The sequence below is a fragment of the Theropithecus gelada genome, chromosome 5, assembly GCF_003255815.1.
Source record: "Theropithecus gelada isolate Dixy chromosome 5, Tgel_1.0, whole genome shotgun sequence".
NCBI lineage: Eukaryota > Metazoa > Chordata > Mammalia > Primates > Cercopithecidae > Theropithecus > Theropithecus gelada.
Window position 1 is genome coordinate 106,890,956 of NC_037672.1, and position 9,568 is coordinate 106,900,523.

Below are 9,568 nucleotides of genomic sequence, written 5' to 3' on the forward strand. Positions count from 1 at the left end.
AAGAAAATGGGAGAATACATTGTGTATAGTATTAAGCATGTTATTTTATATTCTTCAGATGAGAATGTGAACTCATGGAAACATCTTTTAAGAAGACAAAGTTTCCTAAAGGGAATGGAGTAGGCAGCAAAGAGTTAAGTGAACCGAAACTTAAAAGATGCAGTTCTCCCACAGCCAGGCAAATTTCAATAAATCATAAACAAATTATAAATATCTTTAGGAGCAGAAGAGCAGAAAAGAAGGATTTAGCTCTTAGTGACAGGCTGAAAAATTCTTTTTCAAACAGATCAAGAAACTGATCCCATTTATACAAGCCTGGTTAAGCAAGGGGCTTACAGCTGTATGAATGCGATAATCTGGATAATACAAGCCCTCCAAAATATCAATCCTCTATGCAGAGTCAGTTTTATGTTTGCTGTTTGTTCTTGTTTTGTTTTATTTGGAAGGAGGAGGTAATTTTTTTCCTCAAATCTTAAATAACAAGGTAATAGCCCCACTTAATGGGTTCTTCCCCAAAAGTCACCAATTATATTGCTAACTCAAACAAGAGGCAACTTTTCATTGAACTTCCAAATCAACTTTTTCTTATAATGCTACATACACTGAACATGTTCATATCATTGAGTCAGCTCATGATTAAGAACACAGAACCCAAGGCCAGTCTGCCTGCATTCATTATCCAGCTCTGCCATTTAATAGCTATGGGACATTGGGTAAATTACTTCACTTTTCTGTGCCTCATTTTTCTGGGCCGTCTATAAAAGAAGAATGATAATACTTAACCATTAGGATCTTTTGCTGGAATGGTTTGTGAAGGCATTACAATGCCTGGTAGATATTAAGTGCAATATACATTTACCTCTTGTTGTGGCTATTATTATTATTACTTTAAAAGTGTCTGTTTATTGACCCGTAGACACTGAAAAGCAAGAACAATCCATACGATTATGCTATGGGGCAATGGTATATCCTAATCCTGATTTTAGTCCTATTTCAGTTTACAAGTATAAAATAGCGTCAGGGTAACATTTCAGCTACTAGATAATTTGGAAAAGTCCCTACAACAGGCAACCATTAATGTATTTGATATCATTTTAGGTTAGTTTTGCCTGTTTTAGAGCTTCATATAAATAGAAGCATACAGTATATATTTTTGTTATTTGTTTTTGGTGGGTGTTTTGGGGGTTTTTTGTTTTATTTGACACAGGGTCTCACTCTGTCTCCCAGGCTGGAATGCAGTGGCATGATCACAGCTCACCGTAGTCTTAAACTCCTGAGTTCATGTGATCCTCCCACCTCAGTCTCCTGAGTAGTAGTTAGAACTACAGGCAGATGCCACCATGCCCAGCTAATTTTTTTTTTTTTTTAGAGATGGGGTCTCACTATGTTGCCCAGGCTGGTATTAAACTCCTGGGCTCAAGTGATCCTCCCACCTCAGCTTCTCAAATTTTTGGCATTACAGATATGAGCCACTCTGCCCAGTCATGGATATTCTTATGTGCCTAGCATCTTTTGCTCAACATGTTTTTGAGATTTGTCTATAGTGTTATATTTTGTTCACTTTTATTATGATGTAATATTCCACTGTTAGAATACACCATGACTTGTTCATCTGTTCACTTGGTCCATTTTTTTTGCTGTATAAATAAAACTGCTATGAACACTTATAAACAAGTTTTTATTTTGTGTATTTCAAAAACAAAGAGAATAATTTCATTTCACTTAGAGATGATGATTAACTAAGATACTTTTTATAAAGAAGAACAGAAAAGAGAATGTGGTTCTATCAGATAGTAAAATATATTATAAAGATATAGTAATTAAGCCAGTTTAGCATTGCTTCAGGGACAGAAATTAAACCAAAGAAGTAGAATAAAGACCCACATATATATAGGTACTGAAAATGAGAATGAAATAACACTGCAGAGGGGTAAGGAAAAGGTGAACTTTTCAATCAATTTTGCTATATATTCAGACAGAAAAAATTAAATTTTTCTGCATAGAAGTCACAAAAATTAAAGGGAGATGGTTTATAAACCTAAATATAAAAGGTGATAATATGAGGGATCTTCAAAAAGTTCATGGAAGATGCATGTTATGAAAAAACTATGCATGGATTTCAAAATGTTTTGCACCAAAATAAACTCATACTAATTTGTTAGACCATATCTTAATAGGATCTAGTTTGAGGTATTAAGGATAAAACATCAGTTTGAAAAAAAGTCCCCATCAGAACAACAGGAGTTCTCCTAAAATTGAAACAAGAAAAGATACCAAATTTATGGAATTTATGGTGAAGCTAGGTGGCACAATGGTGAAATCACTGATGTTTTACAAAAAGCTTAAGGAGACAGTGTCCACAAAGAAATCACCAATTTGCAAATGGATAACTCATTTTTAGAAGGGACAAGATGATTTTGAAGATAAAGCTCCAGTTTATCATCACAGTTTACACTCACAAATTGATGCATTTGTGAGTGTAAACCAAAAATTCTAAGCTCCCCCATCCAATTGCATGGACCCCTTCTCTCAGCCAAGGGCATTCTAAGGTAAACCTGAAATAGTAGTTCAGGCTATGATGGGAATGGGTGGTCGGACATGCCTCATTATACCTTTCTCCCATTAAAATTCAGGCACAGCTGACCAGCATTAACATTAAAATGAGACCGTAAGACTGATAGAACAGTCTTTTTATAGCAAGAAGATACCAACGTGACAGATAGCAAGGGCCGTTAGAAACCAAAGTATTTTACCCCAAAATATGTTTCTTTGCCATATCTTGAAATAGCCCTGCAAAGTTGTCTCTTGTGGGGAAAATCTACATTTTGTAGAGAATCCCCTTCCCTTTTCAGGCATTTTTCCTGATCTAGGAGAGAATCAACTGGGAGTCTGGCACTTTTAAGTCTGAAAAGAAACATTTGCAACCTGTTCTCTCTAAAGCCTATTGCCTGGAGACTTCATCTGCATAATGGAAACCTTGGTCATCACAACCCCTTATCTTAGCCCAGACATTCCTTTCTATTGATTCTAAGTCTTCAGACAGTAATTCAACTCTTTCACCCAATTGGCAGTCAGAAAATCGTTGAATTCACCTATGACCTGGAAGCACCTGCTTTGAGTTGTCTCACCTTTTCAGACCAAACCAATGTACATCTTACATGTATTGATTGATGTCTTATGTCTCCCTAAAGTATGTAAATCTAAGCTATAGCCTGACCATCTCAGGCGCATGTTCCCAGGACTCCTTGGGACTGTGCCCCAGGCTATTAGTCACTCATATTTGCTGCAGAATAAAACTCTTCATATATTTTACAGAGTTTTACTCTTTTCGTTGACATGAGAAAAAAAAAAATTGTGTTCATCCCCTAATTGGAAAGGACCAACAATTGAGAACAGAGACAATAGCCAACATCATAGACATTGCAATTGGTTTGGCTTACACAATCTGACTGTAAAATTAAAGTTGAGAAAACTTTCCACTCAGTGAGTGCCAAAACCATTGCACCCAGATTAACTGCCAACAATAGTAAAGCTTTCAATGAAAATGTTAAACAAGTGGGATCAAGATCCCGAAGCATTTCTTTGAAGAACTGTAACAGGAGATGAAACATGGCTTTCCCAGTATGCTCCTGAAGACAAAGCACAATCGAAGCAATGGCTACCAAGAGGTGGACATGGTCCAGTCAAAGCAAAAGCAGCCCAGTCAAAAGCAAAGGTCATGGCAACAAATTTTGGGGATGCTCAAGGCATTTTGCTTGTTGACTTTCTAGAGGGCCAAAGAATTATAATATCTACTTATTATGAGAATGTTTTGAGAAACTTAGCCAAAGCTTTAGCAGAAAGATGCCCTGAAATTGGGTAGAGTTTCTACAGTCCTGATTTGTCTCCTTCTGACTTCTCTTTGTTTCCTAATCTTAAAAAAATATTTAAGGGACATTCATTTTTCTTTAGGTAATAATGTTAAAAAAGACTGCATTAACATTGTTAAATTCCCAACACCCTCAGTTCTTTAGGAATGCACTAAATAAAGGTCAGGATGATTGATGACAAAAGTGCCTAGAACTTGATGGAGCTTAATTTGAGAAATAAAGTTTATATTTTTTATTTTTTCCTTTTAATTCCATTTTTCCATGAACTTTTTGAAGATCCCTTGCATAAAGCATTTAAAAGATAATAAAGGAGAATGTAATCATGACCTTGGATTGAGGCAGGGTTTTCTAAATAATACACATAAAGAGCTAGCCACAGAGGAAATGATTGATAAATTGGAATATATTAAATCCAGATCTTCTGTTTATTAAAAAAAATTAAAATGATTGAAATACAAGACACAGAATGAGAAAAGATATTTGCAAAATATAGAAATGAAAAAAGACTATTATCTAGAATGTATAAGAATTCTTGCAAATCAGTGCAAAAAAGCACCAACCTAATAAAAAAAATTAGCAGAAGCTTAAATAAGCACTTTTACAAATGGAAAACAAAAAACAGCCAATAAACATTTTTAACTTTTAAGTTCAGGGGTACATGTGCAGGTTTGTTACATAGGTAAACTTATAGGAGTTTGCTGTAAAGATTATTTCATCACCCAGGTATTAAGCCTAATATCCATTAGTATTTCTCCAAATCCTCTCCTTCATCCCACCCTTCACCCTCTAGTAGGCCTCAATGTGTGTTGTTCCCCACTATGTGTCCTATACTCTCATGATTTAGCTCCCAGTTATGAGTGAGAACAGGCAGCATTTGATTTTTTGTTCCCATATTAGTTTACTAAGGTTAGGCATCCAACTCCATCCATGTCCCTGCAAAGGATATGATCTCACCTTTTTTTATGGCTGAATAGTATTCCATGGTGTATTTGTATCATGTTTTCTTTATCCAGTCTATCACTGATGGGCATTTAGGTTGATTCCATGTCTTTGCTATTGTGAATAGTTCTGCAATTAACATACACATGAATGTTTTTTATAATAGAAAAATGTATATTTCTGTAGCTATATACCCAGTAATGGGATTACTGGGTCAAATGGTATTTCTGTCTTTAGGTATTTGAGGAATCACCACACTGTCTCCCACAATGGTTGAACTAATTTACACTCCCAACAACAGTGTATTAATGTTCCTTTTTCTTCACAACCTTGGCTGTGATAGCCACAGAGGACAGACAAATTTCTAGGCAGACAGGATGGGTCCTTGGTGAAACTCGACCTTCAAGCCAAAGACAGTCTAAAGCCTGAAAACTGAGCTACTAATTCAGGATAGAATCCACAGATCTGAAGATGGCCGAATAGGAACAGCTCCAGTCTCCAACTCCCAGCGCAAGCGACACAGAAGACCGGTGATTTCTGCATTTTCAACTGAGGTACTGGGTTCACCTCACTAGGGAGTGCCAGACAATCGGTGCTGGTCAGCTGCTGCAGCCCGACCAGCGAGAGCTGAAGCAGGGCGAGGCATCGCCTCACCTGGGAAGCGCAAGGGGAAAGGGAATCCCTTTTCCTAGCCAGGGGAACTGAGACACACAACACCTGGAAAATCGGGTAACTCCCACCCCAATACTGCGCTTTAAGCAAACAGGCACACCAGGAGATTATATCCCACACCTGGCCAAGAGGGTCCCACGCCCACGGAGCCTCCCTCATTGCTAGCACAGCAGTCTGCGATATATCGCGGCAAGGCAGCAGCGAGACTGGGGGAGGGGCGCCTGCCATTGCTGAGGCTTAAGTAGGTAAACAAAGCCTCTGGGAAGCTCAAACTGGGTGGAGCTCACAGCAGCTCAAGGAAACCTGCCTGTCTCTGTAGACTCCACCTCTGGGGACAGGGCACAGTAAACAATAAAAGCAGCAGAAACCTCTGCAGATGCAAACGACTGTGTCTGACAGCTTTGAAGAGTGCAGTGGATCTCCCAACACGGAGGTTGAGATCTGAGAAGGGACAGACTGCCTGCTCAAGTGGGTCCCTGACCCCTGAGTAGCCTAACTGGAAGACATCCCCCACTAGGGGCAGTCTGACACCCCACACCTCACAGGGTGGAGTACACCCCTGAGAGGAAGCCTCCAAAGCAAGAATCAGACAGGTACACTCGCTGTTCAGCAATATTCTATCTTCTGCAGCCTCTGCTGCTGACACCCAGGCAAACAGGGTCTGGAGTGGACCTCAAGCAATCTCCAACAGACCTACAGCTGAGGGTCCTGACTGTTAGAAGGAAAACTATCAAACAGGAAGGACACCTACACCAAAACCCCATCAGTACATCACCATCATCATCAAAGACCAGCAGCAGATAAAACCACAAAGATGGGGAAAAAGCAGGGCAGAAAAGCTAGAAATTCAAAAAATAAGAGCGCCTCTCCCCCGGCAAAGGAGCGCAGCTCATCGCCAGCAACGGATCAAAGCTTGACAGAGAATGACTTTGACGAGATGAGAGAAGAAGGCTTCAGTCCATCAAACTTCTCAGAGCTAAAGGAGGAATTACGTACCCAGCACAAAGAAACAAAAAATATTGAAAAAAAAAGTGGAAGAATTGATGGCTAGAGTAATTAATGCAGAGAAGGTCATAAACGAAATGAAAGAGATGAAAACCATGACACGAGAAATACGTGACAAATGCACAAGCTTCAGTAACCGACTCGATCAACTGGAAGAAAGAGTATCAGCAATTGAGGATCAAATGAACGAAATGAAGCGAGAAGAGAAACCAAAAGAGAAAAGAAGAAAAAGAAATGAACAAAGCCTGCAAGAAGTATGGGATTATGCAAAAACACCAAATCTACGTCTGATTGGGGTGCCTGAAAGTGAGGGGGAAAATGGAACCAAGTTGGAAAACACTCTTCAGGATATCATCCAGGAGAACTTCCCCAACCTAGTAGGGCAGGCCAACATTCAAATCCAGGAAATACAGAGAACGCCACAAAGATACTCCTCGAGAAGAGCAACTCCAAGACACATAATTGCCAGATTCACCAAAGCTGAAATGAAGGAAAAAATCTTAAGGGCAGCCAGAGAGAAAGGTCGGGTTACCCACAAAGGGAAGCCCATCAGACTCACAGCAGATCTCTCGGCAGAAACTCTACAAGCCAGAAGAGAGTGGGGGTCAATATTCAACATTCTTAAAGAAAAGAATTTTAAACCCAGAATTTCATATCCAGCCAAACTAAGTTTCATAAGTGAAGGAGAAATAAAATCCTTTACAGATAAGCAAATGCTTAGAGATTTTGTCACCACTAGGCCTGCCTTACAAGAGACCCTGAAGGAAGCACTAAACATGGAAAAGAACAACCGGTACCAGCCATTGCAAAAACATGCCAAAATGTAAAGACCATTTAGGCTAGGAAGAAACTGCATCAACTAACGAGCAAAATAACCAGTTAATATCATAATTGCAGGATCAAGTTCACACATAACAATATTAACCTTAAATGTAAATGGACTAAATGCTCCAATTAAAAGACACAGATTGGCAAACTGGATAAAGAGTCAAGACCCATCAGTCTGCTGTATTCAGGAGACCCATCTCACACGCAGAGACATACATAGGCTCAAAATAAAGGGATGGAGGAAGATTTACCAAGCAAATGGAGAACAAAAAAAAGCAGGGGTTGCAATAGTAGTCTCTGATAAAATAGACTTTAAACCATCAAAGATCAAAAGAGACAAAGAAGGCCATTACATAATGGTAAAAGGATCAATTCAACAGGAAGAGCTAACTATCCTAAATATATATGCACCCAATACAGGAGCACCCAGATTCATAAAGCAAGTCCTTAGAGACTTACAAAGAGACTTAGACTCCCATACAATAATAATGGGAGACTTCAACACTCCACTGTCAATATTAGACAGATCAACGAGACAGAAAGTTAACAAGGATATCCAGGAATTGAACTTATCTCTGCAGCAAGCAGACCTAATAGACATCTATAGAACTCTCCACCCCAAATCAACAGAATATACATTCTTCTCAGCACCACATCGTACTTACTCCAAAATTGACCACATAATTGGAAGTAAAGCACTCCTCAGCAAATGTACAAGAACAGAAATTATAACAAACTGTCTCTCAGACCACAGTGCAATCTAACTAGAACTCAGGACTAAGAAACTCAATCAAAACCGCTCAACTACATGGAAACTGAACAACCTGCTCCTGAATGACTACTGGGTACATCACGAAATGAAGGCAGAAATAAAGATGTTCTTTGAAACCAATGAGAACAAAGATACAACATACCAGAATCTCTGGGACACATTTAAAGCAGTGTGTAGAGGGAAATTTATAGCACTAAATGCCCACAAGAGAAAGCAGGAAAGATCTAAAATTGACACTCTAACATCGCAATTAAAAGAACTAGAGAAGCAAGAGCAAACACATTCGAAAGCTAGCAGAAGGCAAGAAATAACTAAGATCAGAGCAGAACTGAAGGAGATAGAGACACAAAAAACCCTCCAAAAAATCAATGAATCCAGGAGTTGGTTTTTTGAAAAGATCAACAAAATTGACAGACCGCTAGCAAGACTAATAAAGAAGAAAAGAGAGAAGAATCAAATAGACGCAATAAAAAATGATAAAGGGGATATCACCACCGACCCCACAGAAATACAAACTACCATCAGAGAATACTATAAACACCTCTACGCAAATAAAGTAGAAAATCTAGAAGAAATGGATAATTTCCTGGACACTTACACTCTTCCAAGACTAAACCAGGAAGAAGTTGAATCCCTGAATAGACCAATAGCAGGCTCTGAAATTGAGGCAATAATTAATAGCCTACCAATGAAAAAAGTCCAGGGCCAGATGGATTCACAGCTGAATTCTACCAGAGGTACAAGGAGGAGCTGGTACCATTCCTTCTGAAACTATTCCAATCAATAGAAAAAGAGGGAATCCTCCCTAACTCATTTTATGAGGCCAACATCATCCTGATACCAAAGCCTGGCAGAGACACAACAAAAAAAGAGAATTTTAGACCAATATCCCTGATGAACATCGATGCAAAAATCCTCAATAAAATACTGGCAAACCAGATTCAACAACACATCAAAAAGCTTATCAACCATGATCAAGTGGGCTTCATCCCTGGGATGCAAGGCTGGTTCAACATTCGCAAATCAATAAACATAATCCAGCATATAAACAGAACCAAAGACAAGAACCACATGATTATCTCAATAGATGCAGAAAAGACTTTTGACAAAATTCAACAGCCCTTCATGCTAAAAACGCTCAATAAATTCGGTATTGATGGAACGTACCTCAAAATAATAAGAGCTATTTATGACAAACCCACAGCCAATATCATACTGAATGGGCAAAAACTGGAAAAATTCCCTTTGAAAACTGGCACAAGACAGGGATGCCCTCTCTCACCACTCCTATTCAACATACTGTTGGAAGTTCTGGCTAGGGCAATCAGGCAAGAGAAAGAAATAAAGGGTATTCAGTTAGGAAAAGAAGAAGTCAAATTGTCCCTGTTTGCAGATGACATGATTGTATATTTAGAAAATCCCATTGTCTCAGCCCAAAATCTCCTTAAGCTGATAAGAAACTTCAGCAAAGTCTCACGATACA